The following is a 19173-nucleotide window of genomic DNA, read 5'->3' as shown; positions in this document are numbered from 1 at the left end:
TTGATCTCTTTTTAATTTAAATTTTAACAATAGTAACAAACAAAAAAACCCAGCAATAACTGTTTAAGTGCCGTTTGTTAGACATTGGGGACTAAGCTAATTGCAAATGAACTTGGGGGCCTAGACTAACAGGAGGTATATTTCTCCTTATTGACTAAGAATTTTTCGCAATACATTTACTGAATTCTTTAAAAATTAATTATTCATATTCAAAAGTTGCATCTAAATGATCAAACTATTTTGAAGTGTGACTGAAAGGAACTAAGCATCCAAATATTTCTTACAGTTGGATATCTTCTAGAATGGGTGAAGGATAACTCAAAAGTACCAGCATAGCTCTTTTTACTGTTTTTCTTTTTAGAAAAAACAAACTTTTGAGCTGAGGACAAATAAAAGAATTAGCACAGCCATAACAAATACAAGACAGACATAGCTCTGGTATCCTCATCTGCTTTGAACTCCTTTTTGCTAAACAATTTCATTTCAGTGTGTCTTATCAGACTGTCCCTCCTGCTGAGAAAATCATAAGTTTGAATAGGTGATAAAAGCAGATAACAATGATAACAAGTAAAGGGCAAAGTCATTGTTCAGCGAGACACTTTGTGTACATTAGTGTAACAAAATTATATTTTTTACATCTGTGCCAACTGAAGGAAAAACAAAAAAATGTTACATGAACTGAAGTCAAAATCTGAAACTGCAGAAGTGATTCTTTCTGAAATGCTGAGCAAGCATAATGTCAGGGTTTTTTTGATTGGAAGTATATTTGCCACTAGAGGTCCTTCATGGTCAGCTTATGTTTTCTTCCACAGCATTTTGGGAGGGCTTTTTTCTTTTATCCATGGTATATATGAGAATCATGATTTCTAAAGATATTTATTTAGTTTAATGTATTAAATTCTTAGAATAATGGAGTGGTTTTATCGTGATGAAGCCTTTTCTGGGAAGATACCAATATGATTTTTCAGATAGCATTTATTCAGTAAAAGCTCTTGTTTTATTATGAAATAATAAATGTTATTTATTTTTACTTCACTAACTGCATGTTTTTAAATTTACAATTTTTCATTGTCTTATACCACATCTTCAACATAATCAGTTTTCTCTTAGAAAAATAAAGGAAGGAAACAAATGTCAAACTAATGAGTGAAATTAGGATAAACAACTGAAACAACAAAACGAGATGTAAGGTAATTTTTCTCTACTGTGTCATTATTTTCTTATTTCTCCTGGTTAGAAGTTGGTTTAAAATGTTTGGAAGAACTGTGCAGCCTTGGGACTGACATTAAATTTATCACTACAGAACACAAAAAAATGTAGTGGGAAACTAGTAACAAAAAAACCATAGCTCATTAGTTGGAAATGTTTAGGAACTAAGGCCAATAATTACTTGATATTCCTGGGATGGTTATGAGCTGGAAAGGCCTGATAGCTGCACAAAGGTCAAATGGAATCACAGAATGCATCAGCTGGAATCAACACTGAGATGTGTTACACTGTAAAAGTCCTGGGGGAATTTTAATGAAAGGTGGGGTGTGTGCTGGTTACTCATATTCAGGACAAATGTGCAGAAAGATACAAAAAGGTCTGTGGGTTCACTGCCATGGGTTCATTGCAAAAGCCCTGATAGCCAAAAGACTCCTTACTATCCTGTATCTTAAAAAAAAAAAATCTGCAGATAAAGGAAATCACTATTTTAAAATTAAAATACGCTAATATTCTCTAAAATTCTCTAAAAAAATTTAATCTGAGAAACATCACAGTAAGAAATTTAGCGGAAAAACACATCTTATGTCTGCACTGCCATATCCTGGGGTGCAGCTGTGGTTCTGCTGTCTCTACCAAGAAGGAAGTGTGAAGAATGATGTATTTTCACATTTTAATGTCAAAGAAGGTATCTACTAAGCAAAAGCTACTGAATGAGGAGAGGTGAGAATGTCAATATGTGGTGAGATTTATTGATGAGGAAATATAAAGGATGGAGTTTAGGTACTTGATTTGCATTGAAAATCAGCAGAGCCAACAGAAGTGGTAAAACAGATGCATTTTGGAGGCAATCAGTATGAGGTCACACAAGTCTATGCATCTGTAATTCTGATCTCACACACCATCCTCACTTCCCACTCACCTGAAATGTGACCCCCTGCTTACAACCGTACCCAGACACAAAAAAAAGGTGGGCTTTTATTGCAAATTTAATGTTTCCAAGGCCTAAATAAACCAACGTGGGTGTTACTTTCACTAATAACTAGCAAAATCTCAAAGGACTCTGGTTTTGTACCCAGTCCAAACAGCGCTCACTCAAATCTTTAACCTTCCAGCACTGACACAACATATGTAATATTGAAAGAGCTACTGGGACAACTGGAGATTACAGCTTCAAACCATGAGCTCAGTCTCAGAAAGGCAGACATAATAAAGCCCAAGGACCATCAAAATTTAAGCCTATTTAGCACATGTTGAAGGCTTTTTTTTAATCAAAACTCTCTGTCCCTGAAAGAAAAGAAAATGTTCTTCAACTGTCTGACAGATTTCTTTCTCTTAAAAGAATTGCATTCTCACAGTGGTTTCATGGAATACTTCTGTCTCTGCATCTGCAGGATCCAGTAGATCCTCTATAACATGCATCTTTGGCTCTTTGGACTATACAGAATAGTTTGGGATTTTAGTCTTAAGAAGAAAATCACAAAGAAAATAGTCGCTTTACTACATTGACTTAATTCTTTTATCAGAATACCCTATGACACTGCATTCAGCCTTGCTATTACAGGAAAAATAAAATCTGTGTAAATTGAATTGCAAAATTTGCCAGTCTGAGATCTTTCTTGATTAAGACTGTGTAGTATTCATTTCAGTTCGCCTGCTTGTCCATGCTGGGATATTTTTAGAGTACTTGAGACTAAATTAACTTAGAAGGCCAGAATCCACCATTCCCTGCATGAATGTGAATGCCAGACTTTGCATTGTGTGGTGCATCTTTAAATCTTACCACTCACTTACAGACTAGGGCTGAGAAGAGCCAGGCCCCAGCTAAAACAGGTATGAGGGTAGGATAGTATTTTACAGGCAGGTGAGACCCCTGCTTCCACTCCCAACCTAACAGAAGAGTTGGGACAATCTTTCCATAATTGTTTTTACACCTTACTGGCACTGCTACTTTTCCTTCACACCTTGATGAAAAAGTTCTGGGTAGCATCATCTAAGGCAGCATTGTGATGATTCACCACAAACAAAACATGTATTCCAGGGAGAAGAAATCCGTTAATTAAATCAACTAGTGTGATTTGAAAAGAGTTTAGCTAGACACACAGCAGTTCATCCAACTGGATTTGCACTGTTGCAGATTTGGGCTGCATCAATGCAATATTATGAAGATAGGGACCCTAGGGTATATCAAAAGATTTTCACAGAATTGCAGAGTAGCTCAAATTGAAAGGGATCCCTGGAGGCTATGCAGCCCAAACCCCCAAGGGATCCCTGGAGGGTATGTAGCCCAAAGCTTCTTGAGCAGGTTGTTCAGGATCCTGGCCTGTTAAGCTTGAATATCTCCAAGGCTGATGATTTCACAATTCTTTGTGTTCTTTTTCCAGTGTCTAAGTATGCTCATAATAAAAGAGCCTACTTAGACATAAGCATACACAATACAAAATAAATAAATAAATCCTTTTCCGTACTCAGAAATTTCCTTGTTGCAAATCATGATTGTCAGCCTTTCTCCTTATGCTGTGTGCCATCAGGAAGGTGAAGACTGAAAGATCTCCCTTTTCATCTCCAGCTTCCCTCAGCTCCACCTTGGCTGTCATATGCTGCAGACCCCTGACCATCTCCATTGCTGGACACCCTCCTAAATGCCATTGTCATTCTTGTACTGGAGACACCAAACCTGAGCACAGCAATGAAGGTGATCATGCAGAGTGATTTCAGCAGTTTTAATATTTATTGTCTCAGAAACATGGATTCTGCCAGCTCCCTTCTGAAGACTTACATTCTCTTACTGATCTATTCATTCTTCATTAGTTTTGTGTACATTGAAAGAAGTGTTACTTACTCTTAGGACAGACTTAGTTCTTGAAATAAAAACATGCATTCTGACATTTTAAATCATACTTGGAGGAAAAGCATTCTGTAGAAGCATATAAGGTGTTACACAAGGAAAAGCAAAAATTGAGTATCAACTTCAGTGTGAAACTAAGACCAAATTTTTTTTTCTTTCTTTTAGTTTTTGGCAATCCAACAAAGCACAAGTAAAACCAGACATTTGAATGGTGTAAAATAAAACTATTCTATATATAAAAAGATAATGTGAAGATATTATATAAATAATGCAGAGGTAAGCAGCTTTCCTTCTTTTTTTTTTTATTCTTACATATCCAAAAGCCATTTCATTGAAATGTTTAGCTTGAAGAACTTCTAGCTAAATAATATTTTAGTTAAATAATAAATAATAAATTATTCCTTCTCAGACAAATAGTCTTTTTTCAAGAATTTATTTTCAGTATTAAGTATAGAAAGTTGGGGTACGGGGTAAATATCTCTGTTCTTTTACCCATGTTGGAGTTTAGGAGTTTGTATTTTTATTCTGAACAGTTCCTAAACACTTTCTTTAAGCAAGGAGAGAGAGGGGAAGGTTTTGCAAAAGCAGAATAAAAAGCAAAGAGGTTCGGCTTCAACAAGACCTGTGGAGCTGCATTCCACTCTCTGTTTTAATCTTGGCAAAGGCATCCCACTAATGAGTAAATGATGCAAGCTGCACCTTGATTTTAGCATCACTTCAGTTGAACTTTCACCTTGTGGGAAGATGTTGTAAGACATTTTGAACTACGGTTTAATATACATTCCAAGAGAAATTTTTTAGTTGTTCTCAAAAATTGACACAAAATAAGCAATGCTGGTCAGGTTTGTTTGCTTGTTTGTTTTCAATATGACTGTCAGAAAATATTGGTCTTTGAGACACTTGCAGAGCTTAGTTGCCAGGTTAGGAAAATATTAAGTACCCACTTAGCTTCATATGTTGAAGTGCTTTCCTAAACATTTTTCACCAAGAAGTGTAACCAGATAATTTTACTCATGCCTATTCCTATTATGATTCCATCATAGGACTTAGATATTTTAGGATTAAGATTGATCATAGAATTCTCTTTATCTGATAGTCTTTATATATAAGCAACCTTAGAAAATTGAGTGTTATGTTGAAATGTAAGTTAATGAGAGGGAAATCACTCTTTTTTGGGGGGGAAGATTTAAAAATACATGCACTTATCTGAAAGCTTAGCTGTTTTATGATAAAGTGTGCTCTGTGTTTCACATTTTTACATCTTTATAACAATGTAAGGTAGTAATAAGTTTCCAAATCATAGCATTGAACAGAATTTTATTTGGTCTTTTTCTTAGAACTTTTTCTTACCTGGTCCTCAGTCCTGGAAGCTACAAGTTAGGTAATTCCACAGGAAATACACAGGCAGAGAGTGTGTGTCCAAAACTGAACAACCATGGTGTAGCAGGGTGTTATGATGTTGCTTTTTCATGCTGTTGGGGTATGATAAATGAAATATCCCCTGCTTAAAAACTGGCATAACATCTGTGAAAGAAGAAGAGTGTGTAGACTGATTTACAGAAATCACGTGCACGACATTGTTACTAAGTCACTACTTTATGAAAACTGTCATTTTTGTTGTGTGCCCTCTTTTGTTTACATTTCTTTTGTGTGGGATCTCTGTTTGGCACACACATTTGCATGTTGCCCCCCTCCCCAGCAATCAGAGATATTGATCCATCAATATCTCTCAGTCCACCACTACCACCCAGCCCACTTACACCACGAAACCCCTTGTCAGCATTGCCCATCCCTCCAAACCAGTGATATCAGCCATAACTTCAGCAGTCACATCAAATGTCTCAGGTTACAGTGGCCACTTCCAAAACCCGATTCCATCTTCTGATTCTATAGCCAGTATGTACAAATCAATGGTTGTTCAATCCTCTCAGCATGCTAAGGAGGGAACTCCTGTTATCTCCATTGCATTAACAGTGAGCTAAGGACTTTTTCAAATAGCTCTGATTATTTTTGCATTATGAAAAGGCCATTGTGTTTCCTGGAGCTGTAAATAGTACAATATCTTAGACAATGCACATTTTAAAAAAAAACTTCCTAAATTTGTAGTCAAATATGCACTTACTTCTGTGTTTGGATCTATCTGGAACAGTCACACCTTTTCCCGTTTCCTTACAAGTCAGTCAGAACTTAACCAAAAGAAAGAACAAGGCATTCTGCTATTTGGAAATCACAAGCCAGATTTTGATTTGAGTTAGAGTGGAATAAATTCAGGGTGGCTGCCAAGACTGTACATATATATCTGAACTCCAGCTTTGATCTAGTCACACTCTATTTTCCTTGCATAGAAAAATGACCCAAATCAAAGGACCAGGCAACTGAGCCTGCCAGCTGGCTTTAGCTAGCTGTAACTACTAGATGAAGGCAAAAAAAAAAAACAATAAACCCACAAAAATTGTCTTTTCAACTGTTTGGCATAAATGCATCTATTTGAATGAAATACAAAACCCTGAATGTTTAAAAAGACTAATGAGGTTCAATAAATGTTGACCAAGCGAAATAGATTTTATCTTCAGGTCTGGCTTGAAGACAGCAGGTAATTGATCTGTAATGCCAAGAGACCTGTGCATGTTTGGCACCTCCCAGAAAAAAAAAAACCAACAGGCTGAACATATTTATCCTGTGTTCCCTCTTAAAAGCAGCTGGGTAATTGTCTTCTAAGCTACTTGATAATCTTGTATGGACAACTGTTTGTACTAAACCACATTCATGACAGTGTTTCTGTTGGGGCACTGAACATGATACTGTCAATTCCAAAGACATCACAGAGGAGAGAGTAGGAAACACATTCTAATCACAGCAATTGAAATTTATTCCCAGAAAAAGTTTTTTATAAAAATGATCCATCTATAAACTTGTCTGGGAGTATGACCCTGAAAATCAGTGAGAATCTCTCAGCACCAAGGGTTTTTTTCCTTTGCCTTCAGCAAAAAAAAAAAAAAAGAACTTTGTCAAATCATTTGGGTTTTTCCCATCTTAAAAATGTCCTTGGTGCATGCAGACACACCTCTGGCATAGCTCATAAAGGGCACAACATGGCATTACAACTTCTTACTATGTTTAATTATTTCTAATGCAGCCACATAAACCTAGTGTGTTCCATAGAACACAATAGGCTAAAGACAATGTGTTTTAAGCCAAGGTGTAGATTTGGAAGGTAAAATGTAGAATTTTTCTGTAATTTTGTGTTAAAATGATAGAATTGTAGGATGGTTGAGGTTGAGGTTGGAAAAGGCCTGTAAGATCATAGAGGACACCTGTTAACCTGACCCCACTGTGTTCACCACTAAACCATGTCCCTGAGTGCTACAGCCACGTTTTTTGAGCACTTCCAGAGATGGCGATTGTACCACTTCCCTGGGCACTCTGTTCCAATGCGTGACCACCCTTTCAAGGAAGAAATTCTCCATAATATCCAGTATAAGCTTCCCTTGGTGCGACTTGAGACCATTTCCTCTTGTTCTGCCATTTATTTCCTGAGAGGAGAGGCCAACTCCACCTGGCTGCACCCTCCTGTCAGGCAGCTGCAGAGAGTGCTGAGGTCCCCCTGAGCCTCCTTTTCTCCAGGCTGAGCACCCCCAGCTCCCTCAGCTGCCCCTCACAGCACTTGTGCTCCAGACCCTTCCCCAGCTCCGTTGCCCTTCCCTGGACACGCTCCAGCCCCTCAATGTCTCTCTGGCACTGAGGGGCCCAGAACTGAGCACAGGATTGGAGCTGTGGCCTCAGCAGTGCTGGGTACAGGGGGACGGTCACCGCCCTGCTCCTGCTGGCCACACCTGGCTGATCCAGGCCAGGATGCCATTGGCCGCCAGTGTCTCAGGAGGCGCTCGCTCTCCCCAGCGGCGCTCAGCTCCATGAGGTGATCCCGGATTTCCAGGCCGCGGCTCCGGCAGAGCCCGAGGCTGCCGAGGGCGGAGGGCGCCCCCTGGCGGTCAGGCGGCGCCTCACGGGCCGCCGCGAAGGTGCCTCACAGCCGGGAAGGGATCCCCGCTCCTTCCAATTAAGAAAGGCAACATGCGTGGCAACTTCAGCGGAATTAAGGCATTCAAAGCTTTTTTTGTCCTCAGCCCGTAATAATGATAGACCTTGGGCTGCCCTGTCCCCTGAATTTGAGGACCACGAGAGTGGGAGCAGTGACCTTCCGTTTGCAGACACTGAAATTGCAAAGAAGCAGCTCCGCCGGGTGAATGCTCACAAGTCCGTGGGGCCTGGTGAGATTCACACCAGAGGTCTGAAGGAGCCTGCAGATGTTATGGCAGGACCCCTCTTCATCTTCTACCCAAGGTCTTGGGAGTCTGGGGAGCTCCCTACTGGCGGGATGTTTGCTGGTCAGAGTGACTCAGAGATGCGTACAAGTCCCTTTTCTCAGCTTGGCAGTCGAAGAAGGAGTCAGAATTCCTCGGCTGTAGTTTTTAAGGTTGTTTATTATTTTTTATCTATAACATTCTTTCTCTGGCCTGCCAAGGTCTGTTCAGCAGGTCAGTCAGAGGCACACTGACCACCCTCAGAGGCGGTGTTATCTTTTTATACTAAAAACTACGTGTACATTATTTACAATAACTTCCCAATACCTATCACCTATGTTAGACAGTGAGTTTCTACCTTAAACCAATCTAAAAGTGCAAACATCACCCAGAACATGGAGGTTAGGAAGAAGAAAGCAGAAGGACAGGGCACGCCCAAATTCCTCCCTCCTGGGACTCTGAGCTCCCATTCTAAAACTCCAAAAATTTACTTTTCACCCCATAGCAAACTAACTATTATTCTACTTAAACTCTCTTGATTTGTAATTCTTCATATAAAGGTGGCAATTTTCTCTATGGGTCAAAATCAAAGTCACAGGTGTCTTGTGACTTTGATTGACACAAAATAAGCAATGCTGGTCAGGTTTGTTTGCTTGTTTGCTTTCAAAATGACTGTCAGAACATATTGGTCTTTGTGCCAAGGTGTGTGAGGCCCCTGGCAGGGGCTCAAGCCAGGACAACCAGAGATATGTCCTGGGTTCCAACACCTACTGGCAGGATGTTAGTCCCACCTACAAAAATATATGTGAGGGAAGACTCAGAGAACTACAGACCTGTTAGCCTAACCTCAGTTCCTGGAGAAAATATGGAGAAGGTTATATTGGGTACTATTAAAAGCCATTTAAAGAAGAATTTGTAGTCAACATGGGTTCACAAAGGGAAATTCTTGTTAAAGTAATTTGGTATCCTTCTGTGAGAGGGTAATTTCCGTAGTGGATGAAAGGAAGGAGTGGATGTAGTTTTCCTGGGTTTTAGTACAGCACCCTTCTGGACAAGCCCTCCAGCTGTGGGCTGAGTGGGTTCATGGTGTGCTGGGTGAAGAACTGGCTGAAGGGCAGAGCTCAAAGTGTTCCAGTGAATGGGGCTGCATCTGGCTGGCCACTGGTCAGCAGCATTGCTCCTTCAGGGCTCAGTTCTGGAGTGAGCTCTGTTCAATGTATTTGTTAATGGTCGGTGCAGGAGGTGAATGCACCATTGGCAAGTTTGCTGATAACACCAAACTGGGAGGTGCTGCTGGCTCTCTTGGGGAACAGCAGGCCCTGCAGAGGGATCTAGATAGACTGGAGCATTGGGTTCAAAGGTGATTATTATACTGTATTCCAGATCAGTGTGGCCTTATCTTGATTGCCATGTGCAGTTCTGGGCCCCACAATTTAAGAAGGATGCAAAGGTCCTTGAATGAGCTTGTCTGTTTTGGAGAAAAGGAGGCTCACTGGCAACCTCATCTGTCTCCACAGCTTCCTGAGGAGGGGAAACAGAGAGGGGGGTGCTGAGCTCTTCTCCCTGGTATCCAATGGCAGGGTGTGTGGGAATGGTTCAAAGCTGTGTCACAAGGGGTTGAGACTGGACATTAGGAAGAATTTCTTCACCAAAAGGGTGGTCACATACTGGAGAAGACTTCCTTGAGAGGTGTGAATGCTCCAAACCTGTCAGTGTTTAAGAGGCATTTGAATCATGCCCTTAATAGCATGCTTTAACCTCTTCTCAGCCCTTTTGGTCAGGCAGTTGGGCTGGGTGATCATTGTAGGCTCCTTCCAACAAAAACAGTCCTAGTCTATTTTATTCTATTCTAAAGCTCCTATAACAATTACTGGGGGGATGGGGAAAGGCAAGTGCTCTTCTATTAAAAAGCTCTCTCTGCAATTCTGGGTAATTATTAACTATTTCTTTGGCAATGTTTGATTTTAAAGAGTAAAGAGCAGTTTCCTCTGTATATATATCACACTTATTCAGCTTGCCAGACTACAGCATATATTTTGAGGAATAAAAAAATGGTTTCATTGATTGCTTATCCAGGAAAATCTTTAACATTCATTGTCATACTCTAAATGTTAAGGTGTGAGTTCTGCCAAATCAATAATAGACTCAGAGGGCACACATAGAAACATTACAGATACACAGATGTTATGCCATTGTTTTATGGCATAGGTATATTTTAGGAGCTGTGAGGTTGTTGGACATACTCCAGAGATTTTTGTTTAATTTCTCCGGTTAGCAAAATTTCCAAATCCTGTCTCTGCGCTTGCACACTGTAAATAAAATTTGTGAACTGAAGCTTCAGCACTTTTCTGCTGCAAGTCATTCACAGTGACCTTTTGTTGGTGGATTAAATGGCTGTTGCCCATGCAATACAGACAAGTACTCTTCTGAATAGAGACTCAGTGCATCCACTTCCAGCATTAGTGTGGTGTACTTTGTGCAGAACCACTTATCTGCAAGTGCTGGAGCTGTCTTTGTGTTGTGAGAGAAGCCTTTTGGCCTGAGGATTGCTGCAGCTGGAAGTCCAACAGAGGAGAGGCTTCTGAGCTCCCTGTTGCCAGAGGCAGTAAGTACTGGGGTGGGCTATTGCTTGTATTCCCTGTAGTCCCACAGAATGTGTGTATGCATATATATATGTATATATATACACAGCTGATCCCACCACCAGAGGCACAAACATCCTAATCCTGCCTCCTCTTTGGAAGATAAAGGGTTCTTTTATTGTGAAATAAATTTTTTTTTTAGTATGGAATGAGTATAATTCAAGCCCTCTGTCCAGTAACTGACCATGGACCCTCGGCCTCCCACTTGACTTTGCATGACCCCACACAAACCAACAGCCTACATGTGTGCACCATGGATCTTCCCAGTCTCTGTCCCTGGCTCCTCCTGTCTCCACCTGAGTCACACTCAGAGACATAAACACTTCCAAGCCTCCTGTCCTTCTCACCAACTAATCCGACTTGATATTTGCAGGTATGCACACACTGATATACATCTCTTCACAGCAAACAATCTTCACCAAAAAAGCAGCATTCTCTCTTGAAACAAACTTCTTGCATCTGCACTTGCTCAAATCACTTTGCTTTACAAAGATCACTAGAACAGGAGCTGCCTTTTGCTTACAGCACCTGGTAGTGGTTTCTTTCCTTGTCACTTCACATTTCTTATGCTTTTCAATTTCTGTGGTTTGGATTCCTCCCCAGACTGTAGTCCCCTTCAGTGTAGTACCTGCGGCTGCAGGGATGCCTTCATGGACTGCAGCAATCTCAGGATGTTCCTGCACCTATGTCTTCTTGTGTGTCATCACTTGTACTCTCACAAATCTCCCAGCCGCTGCTTTATTAAATGTGTTTCACAGAGATGCTGCATGCTTCTGTAATTAGGTTTAGGTTTTGGCATGTGGTGGGTTGGTGGTATCTGTTGCCAAGCCAGCTGGAACCAGCTGTGACTGAAGGGCAGACTTTCTCCTACACAGCTCGCCCCTGTAGCCCCACTGCTACCAAAACTCTGCCAGCTATGTGCAGTGTAGCATTTTGTTTCCGTTTGAGGCAACTTGCGATCTTTCGAGTTAGGAGCTGTGTTTAGGCAGAAGCATTCTCAGCCTCACCTCAGGTTTCCCCAGCCTTTCACTGCCCTCCAGTGGAAAGTGCTGCTTGTCAGCTTTGTCTGCCGTGGCATACACGGCAGCTTTAAGGCGTTTCCTGTCCTTCCACACCACATCCTTTGGCAAATAAAAAAAGAACAACATGCATGTGAGTGGCAGTGTTCCAAGTTTGAACACTGGTAATCTGTAATTGTCTTTGATTGATTCCTGCAAAATCAGAGAGCTTTTCTTTTGAACCCAGACACGTTCCGGGACATAAGAATTAAAGGAGTGAGAGCAAAGATGCTCAAATTATATTTCAGAGATCACAGAGAGGTGTTAGGGTGAGGGTTTGACATGTTGATAATAGTTTTTCTTTTCATTCCCAGTGTCAGAAGGTCTGCTGAGTTCTGTTTCAATTCATAGTGTATTTTACCTGAGACGAGGTGCAGTACTTCACTGATGGAAGGCTTGTCTGTAGTTCTTTCTAAACTACTGTCTAGTCTTGGCTGCAGGCATATTCCTGACACTAACATTAACTGATTCAGAAGGCATAACAGAAGTGAAACCCTCTTGGGAGGATGGACAGGAATTAGTTCTTAACTGGACTGCAAACAAACCCTCATGAAAAACACCCTTCTTCCCTCTGCACAGCTGTCCCCTCTCCTGTTGTCCTGCTCCCTCACACCATGCACTGCACTCAGTCCCTTCAGTGAGGCAATGGCCAGTGCAGACACTGGGATCAGTATGGAGTGGTTTGTCCATCAGCAGCAGTCCCTTCAGAGTCATGCCACGTGGACCCTGCTCAGGCATGGTTTTTGCTATACTGCTGGTCATTTTTTTCCTTCCCTGCTGGTGCCTTCTGCCCTTTTAAAGCAGATGTTTCAGAGGTGCTACAAACCCATCTGATGGCTCAGAGCCTCCATTTAGCTTGGCTGATGTGCTCAGCTGTGGCCTGCAGGGGTGAGTCAAGAGGAAACTGGCTGTGTCCAGTGTGACTGTGACCTTCCCACAGAAGCTTATCCGTATAGCCCCTTCCCCAACATGCTGGTTATGTTTAGTAGACAGATATATGACATTTTGCAAATTATATGACTTCCCTGTGCCATGGGAGTGATGGTGCAATGAAGTGGAGCAGCTGGGCAGGCTGGCATTGTGGTTTCATTCACAAGATCCTCATTCTGCAGGAAACATGGTGCAATCCTGGAGGCATGGGTGGGTCAGTGTGGTTGTTCCTGCCACGCTCTGGCATCCTAGCATAGGAACATGGGTGGGTCTTGGGTTTCCCTCACTCTTTTCAGTAAGTCTTGTACAACCCCAAAATGTTCTTTCCAACTTCCCATGGTGAGTCCTATGGTCCTGTAGGCAGTAATTCTCTCTGAGTCTGTAAAGGCATTGATGGGGAGTGTCTTCAATTCTGCCACCCCCAACCCACAGTGCTGTTCCAGCCCTTGGAACAACCCTGCCAGGAGCTCATTCAGCTCTGGTGCAGTTACTGGATTTCTCCTGCCTGTCATTTTGTGTCTCGGCTCCTTTGTGTTCATGGGAATGAGCCTTCAGTCACATAATTTAATCACATAGTCCAGAAATTGTGTACTCATTTAGGTTCACTTCTTGAAGTTCTATGGGGTAAAAAGTCCCCAGATAGCTCTGTGACCACAGTCTCTTAAGCCTAACCCCTTCTGATGATTGCCCTAACTGTAAAAATTTTGTCCGCTCATTTCTGCTAATTCCCTTCTACGAGCTTCTTCTTTGTTCTAAATATCCTCATGTGATGTTTGCTTTTTGAGCAGAGACACAGTCTCTTAAGTTTATAAGAGATTTTATCCACTTTTTAAAGGCTTTAAATTCCCAGGGGCAGAGGGAAGGCTTCCTGTCCTAAAGTCACTCAGTCTACCTCCAGAGCAAACAAGGTGCAGTTTCAACTGGAAGCATAGGGGATGGTGTTTTGGGAGAAAGACCATGGGGCCTACTTCCAGTTGCAAAACCTAAGGCAAGCCTTTACACCAGAAGCAGGACTGCAGGGCAGCTGTCAGTGTTTTTTGAATAAAAGCTGTCTCTGATCTACACCATACATCCCATGGTCACGAGGAGTTGAGGTGTGATACACACTTTGTCTGAGTGGATGGGTAAGTGGGTAATGAGGATTCCTGATCTGCTAACACATCCCACAGAGATCAGAGCTTCAGCCCCACCAGTCCTATACTGGCAATCCCAGAGGAACAGGTCTCTCATTCTGACTGCTCAACATGCTAGGTCTATGGATGACAGTGTAGCTTCCCTGCATTGCAGTTCTTGTGCTTCAGCTCCTGCATGGTATCAGATGACCACGAGTGGTGTTGCTCCCAAAGGACTATCACTTTAACAATTTAATACCTTTCATATTAAATCATTTACATAAGGTGGCAATGGCTCTGCTAATCACACGGCCTGAGGCCAAGCATCTTTGACTTCCTCCATCCCAGAGGCAAATTATTCGTTCCCACCAGAGTTTCTATAACCCTCCAGCCCTCCATCCAAGGTACAAGAGAAGAAACATTACCTGTGCTACCAGCTCATACTGGATTCATCAGTTCAAACTTGGCAGATGTTATCACAGCTTATTTGTCTGGGCAATTCTTCCAGATAGGCTAAACTCAGCAGAACTTACCACACAGGGAAGTTCTTTGTTTAATATTTGCCAGCAGTGCAGGGAGACTTGTTTGCCCATCCTGAATTATCTCAGCAATTATATTAATGAAGGCAATTAAAAATAATACACCTCTTAAGAAATTATCAGAGATTGCATCTGACCAAAAGTGGGACTCTGTCAAAGTTCACTATGATAGTGGGCCTTGACTTGTAGGATTCCTTTAGAAATGTAGTGCTAACAGAAGAAAGTACCTCTTTGATCAATATGTCCAAAGGGTCCAGGCCACAAATCCCAGACAAGGAGCATTCTTTGTTAGTGGAAATCTAGGTTGTTTCACACACCAGCATTCCTAAAGAGAAAGGAAATGTAAGAGACAGACTTTATCAGAGCAAAAGATGCATAGAATACTTGAAGGATCCATTCCAAGTGACAAATGGAAGAGTGAGGCAGGAGAACACGTAATTCACTTGTTTAGTGTCACAGAATAAATTTCCATTTGGAATTTGGTTCTTTATCTCACCTAAAGGCAATCTAATCCTGCCTAAAGACAGGTTCTCAGCCAGTTTAGGCATTATCTCTGACATGTCAATGAGCATGAATTCACTTTAGTATTTTAGTGGAGCAGGTTACATGTTCCTGTATTTTCCTGACAGTTCACTGCATTAGATGTGCTTCTGTTACTGTGGCTGTCTAAGATGTCACTTTAGATGTCTAAAATGGCAAGATTTTCAGAGCTAGATATCTTCTGTTGCTCCTGGAAAACACAGGTGTTTGGGAGGGAAATATACTTCTTGTAGTGCATCTTATTTAGGCACAGCAAAGACCAAAATGTGAGTCATTGCTCTGAGTATAACATAATATTCCTAACATTTTGAGGGAAGTGATAGTTGGCCAAGAGGGTAAGACAATTATGGCCCTGTAGTTCAGGTACACACTGTTAACCAGTGTGAAAAAAGGAGGGCTCAAGAGATGATGAGATGTGAGGAAAAATATAAAAATATCTAATGGTTATAAAGCATTTGTTGAGTAAATATCCACTCCTTGATTTTTAATACTCTGTTAAGTAAGGAATTTTTTTCCCCCGGGCTTGTCTCGGAAATTATGTTGTAGTTACTTCTGGAATATCAGGTCTGAACAGTTAGAAGTTTTTCTTGTCCCAGATGGGTGTTTCTCTTCTTCACTGAAACTGTCTTTATGATTTCATTCAGCTGTCAAGTAGTTTCACTTGCATCATCTCCACAGGTCCATTTTAATGCCTCACAAAGTGGACCTTTACGTAGATATTTATTTATTTAAATTTTTTTTCTATAAATCCATTCATGGTTTCTGATCACTCAGTTGGGCAAATTGTTTTTGTTTTTTTTTCCTGAGGTTTGTACGATGATTTTCTATGCACATATTTATCTCAACAACATAAGGAACACCCTCATCAAACAAGGACATCTTCTAAGAGGTTGTTATTTAGGAAATGTCCTTCCCGCCATCATGTGAAACCTAGCTGGTTGATGACATCTCAGAGGAAGGAAAGTCTCTGCTAATTAGTAGGGAGTATCTCACCTCCAGCACTACTCTAACAAAAGAAAAGAGCTTGCAGCAAAAAAATCAATAGTTTGCATCTATTGAAACTTGCTCTGTGAAAAAAATTAACAGCTGTATCAGCCTCCAGATTAATAGCCTAGGCAATTAAAACAGGCATGGATGGCATCTTGCTTCCAGACTGGTCCCTCAGTTCTCTTAGATCATTGGGTGGCAGCAGAAGGCATAGTTTCTCAGTCACAGGCTGTCTGGGGTTAAAAATCTATTACTTTCATCTATGTTTCTCTAAATTTCTATATAAGCACATGAACATGTTCTTCAGGAGTGCTGTGATCTATGTAGTCCCCTACCCAGTCACCAATGTTGGAGAAAAATCCATGTTGGGTCAAAAACGTAACAAGAAATGAGGAAATTTTAGATTGGAACATCTTGGATTTGCAGCTTTGTGCAATCATAATGGTGATTATGCAGAAGATTTGGAAGTTTGGGGTTGTTTGGCTCTTCCCCCTCCCCCCCCCCCAGAATTTAGGTTTGATTCACCCTCTCTGGGAAGAGCAGATTGAAGCTGCCAATGCACAAGTGATAGGAATTGTCTGAAGGGAAGTCAGGTTCTTGATGCTGCTTTAACCACTCTGATCTAACCATCCCAGCTCCTCAAAGCAGCAATTCCTGATTGCTTCTTCCGACGGCTGGTCTGAGATCTTTGTGAGAACTGTGTGCTGTCAGGGCCTCTGTACTCACCAGTAAACGAACCAAAACTGAATGACTTGGACAGAAAATTCACCCACTGAGTTCACTTCAAAATGACAATTCAAATGCAGGTTCTTCAGGTAGCATTGATCATATGACAGCCAAAAGATCACAAATGAAGATAAAATTTTTTGGTTTAGATATGTATGTGCCATAGCTTTTCTACAACGACAAGCTTAGCTAGACAGACCAGACTCTGGAAGCCTGATAATATTTGGAGACATATTTAGCTCAACTGTAAATGTCCTAGGCAAATTGGCTTTGTTCACCTGTTAGGAATGAAATGAGCTGTGTAGCTGATTAGTGTGGGGTTCTTCCAGCCCAGATGTACAAAGGACAGCCATCTGCTGTGCATCTGATCCAGGTATTATACAGTGATCAAAGTCCACTTGAAATTTTTCAGTATTCATGTTTGGGAAGTATCAGAACTACTCATATCATGTACCTTGAACCTCTGTTTCACATGAGAATACTTCTTGTATGTAAGTGCCACTTTTTTCAGAACACTTAGGAAAGGTTCCTAGGAATCACCTGTAATCATGCCCATGAATAACTGCAAGAAATTCACTGATTTCAGCCTTATGAGAGTTCATTTATCATTATCATTATTAACACAGTTTTATTTTAATTGCTACTTAAAGGAGCAACTAGTCAAGTATAAGCTATGTTCAGTTTGTTTTAAGAAGAGCTGGTGAAAGTACATGGGAGAAATGTGCAGGAATCAAAAGGGAACACATTCAGAGATACATGCAAACACAGAATCACTGTGTCCCAGGGACTGACTGAACAGCCTGAAAGGTCCCTGGAGAAAAGAGGTTCTTGGAGTAGGTGGCATCTTGCAGCTTCAGCTCAGCATGCATAGCAAGATAAATCCCTCTGGCAGCTCCTGGCTCTGCCTTTTACAGCTTCTAGACTGCCAGGCCACATCTTTGCTGGAAGGTTCTGGGGTCATCTGGATCTGTTCCCCAGGACCAGCCACCCATTCACATCCCAGAAAAACTCATTTTGGGGCTTGGAGACATCATCTCCTGAGCAGTACATGCAACCCCTCTTTCAACTTCACCCTGTCCTTAGTCTCACTCATCCACTCTGTGGAGCTGCAAGATCTACCCAAGCCTACAAGGGAAATCTACCTGTCCCACAGTGGTGACCAAGTAACACATCACAGTAACAATACCAGACTCAGGCAATGAGAATACTTGTCACAGCAAATTGCCCCAAAGCCTTACAGAAGAAATGTGGTTTCAGATATGCCTCTAACTAACCACAGGTACTTAAGGGTTTAGCTGCATTTGTGCCCCACATGGACAGAGAAAAACAGGCTGTGTGAAAAATAATGTCACCCATCTCCTCTCCCTGTCCTTTTCACTATCAAAGTGCCTATTCATATCAGTATCCACTTGCTGCTGACCTTCTGCCAACAACAACCTACTTCCCAGCTGTCCCAGCCTACTCAGCTGAGTTTTCAGGATCACTGCCCATGGCTCCCTCACCCCAGCCCAAACTACAGAAGAAGCTGATGCAATTCTGTTTACCAGAAGTCCAATGATTTCCTTTTATTTGGCTCTAATGCCTTACCAGCCATTGTTAGTGTTTGTTATCCCATGTGGTTCTGAGACTTAAAAGAAATCTGAGGAATCTATTGCTCAGCAGATTTATCATAACATGATAGTCAGCTGAAGATCCTAGGAGGGCAAAGAAATTTCTCTGACGCAGGAATCTCTTCTGACACAATTCTTCTATTACTTTGGGTAAAGGCACTTTCACCAAGACCAAATAGAGTTTGTTCCACTGGGAAATGAAGAGTGTATGTTCCTGTCATTTCCAGTATTATGTCCTTTCTCTAGGCAGTTTGTGTGATTCTCTCTGGGGATAACTAGATTGCTAACTCTTCTTTTTCCTTCTGCCACTTTCCCAGCACATCATTACAGTCTGGCACTTGTTCCTCTCTATCTGTTGGCCTGCACAGCTCCCACCCCACCAGACACCTTCCTTTCCAGGTCCGTGCCCCTTTTTCACCTGTCGATCTCGTTCCTCCACATCTCGCCCAGTATCTCCTTTCTGCTCCCAATTTCTTTGCAAAAGTCATGCTTTAACAGTCTCTCTCCCGTGACATTCCATGCCGGCCTGGCTCCCTGCCCCAGCATCCCCCTTCTCCCGGCACAAGCCTGCACTTGTTGCCCGCGGGGGGAGCTGGACGCTGGGCACGGGCAGTAGCCCCAAGGTAGCCCCAAGCTCTCGGCGCTCGCTGCGGCGGAGGAGGGCCCGTCTGGCC

Source organism: Zonotrichia leucophrys, chromosome 1, assembly GCF_028769735.1.
Source record: "Zonotrichia leucophrys gambelii isolate GWCS_2022_RI chromosome 1, RI_Zleu_2.0, whole genome shotgun sequence".
NCBI classification, from domain to species: Eukaryota; Metazoa; Chordata; class Aves; order Passeriformes; family Passerellidae; genus Zonotrichia; species Zonotrichia leucophrys.
Note: the sequence above shows the minus strand (reverse complement) of the source record.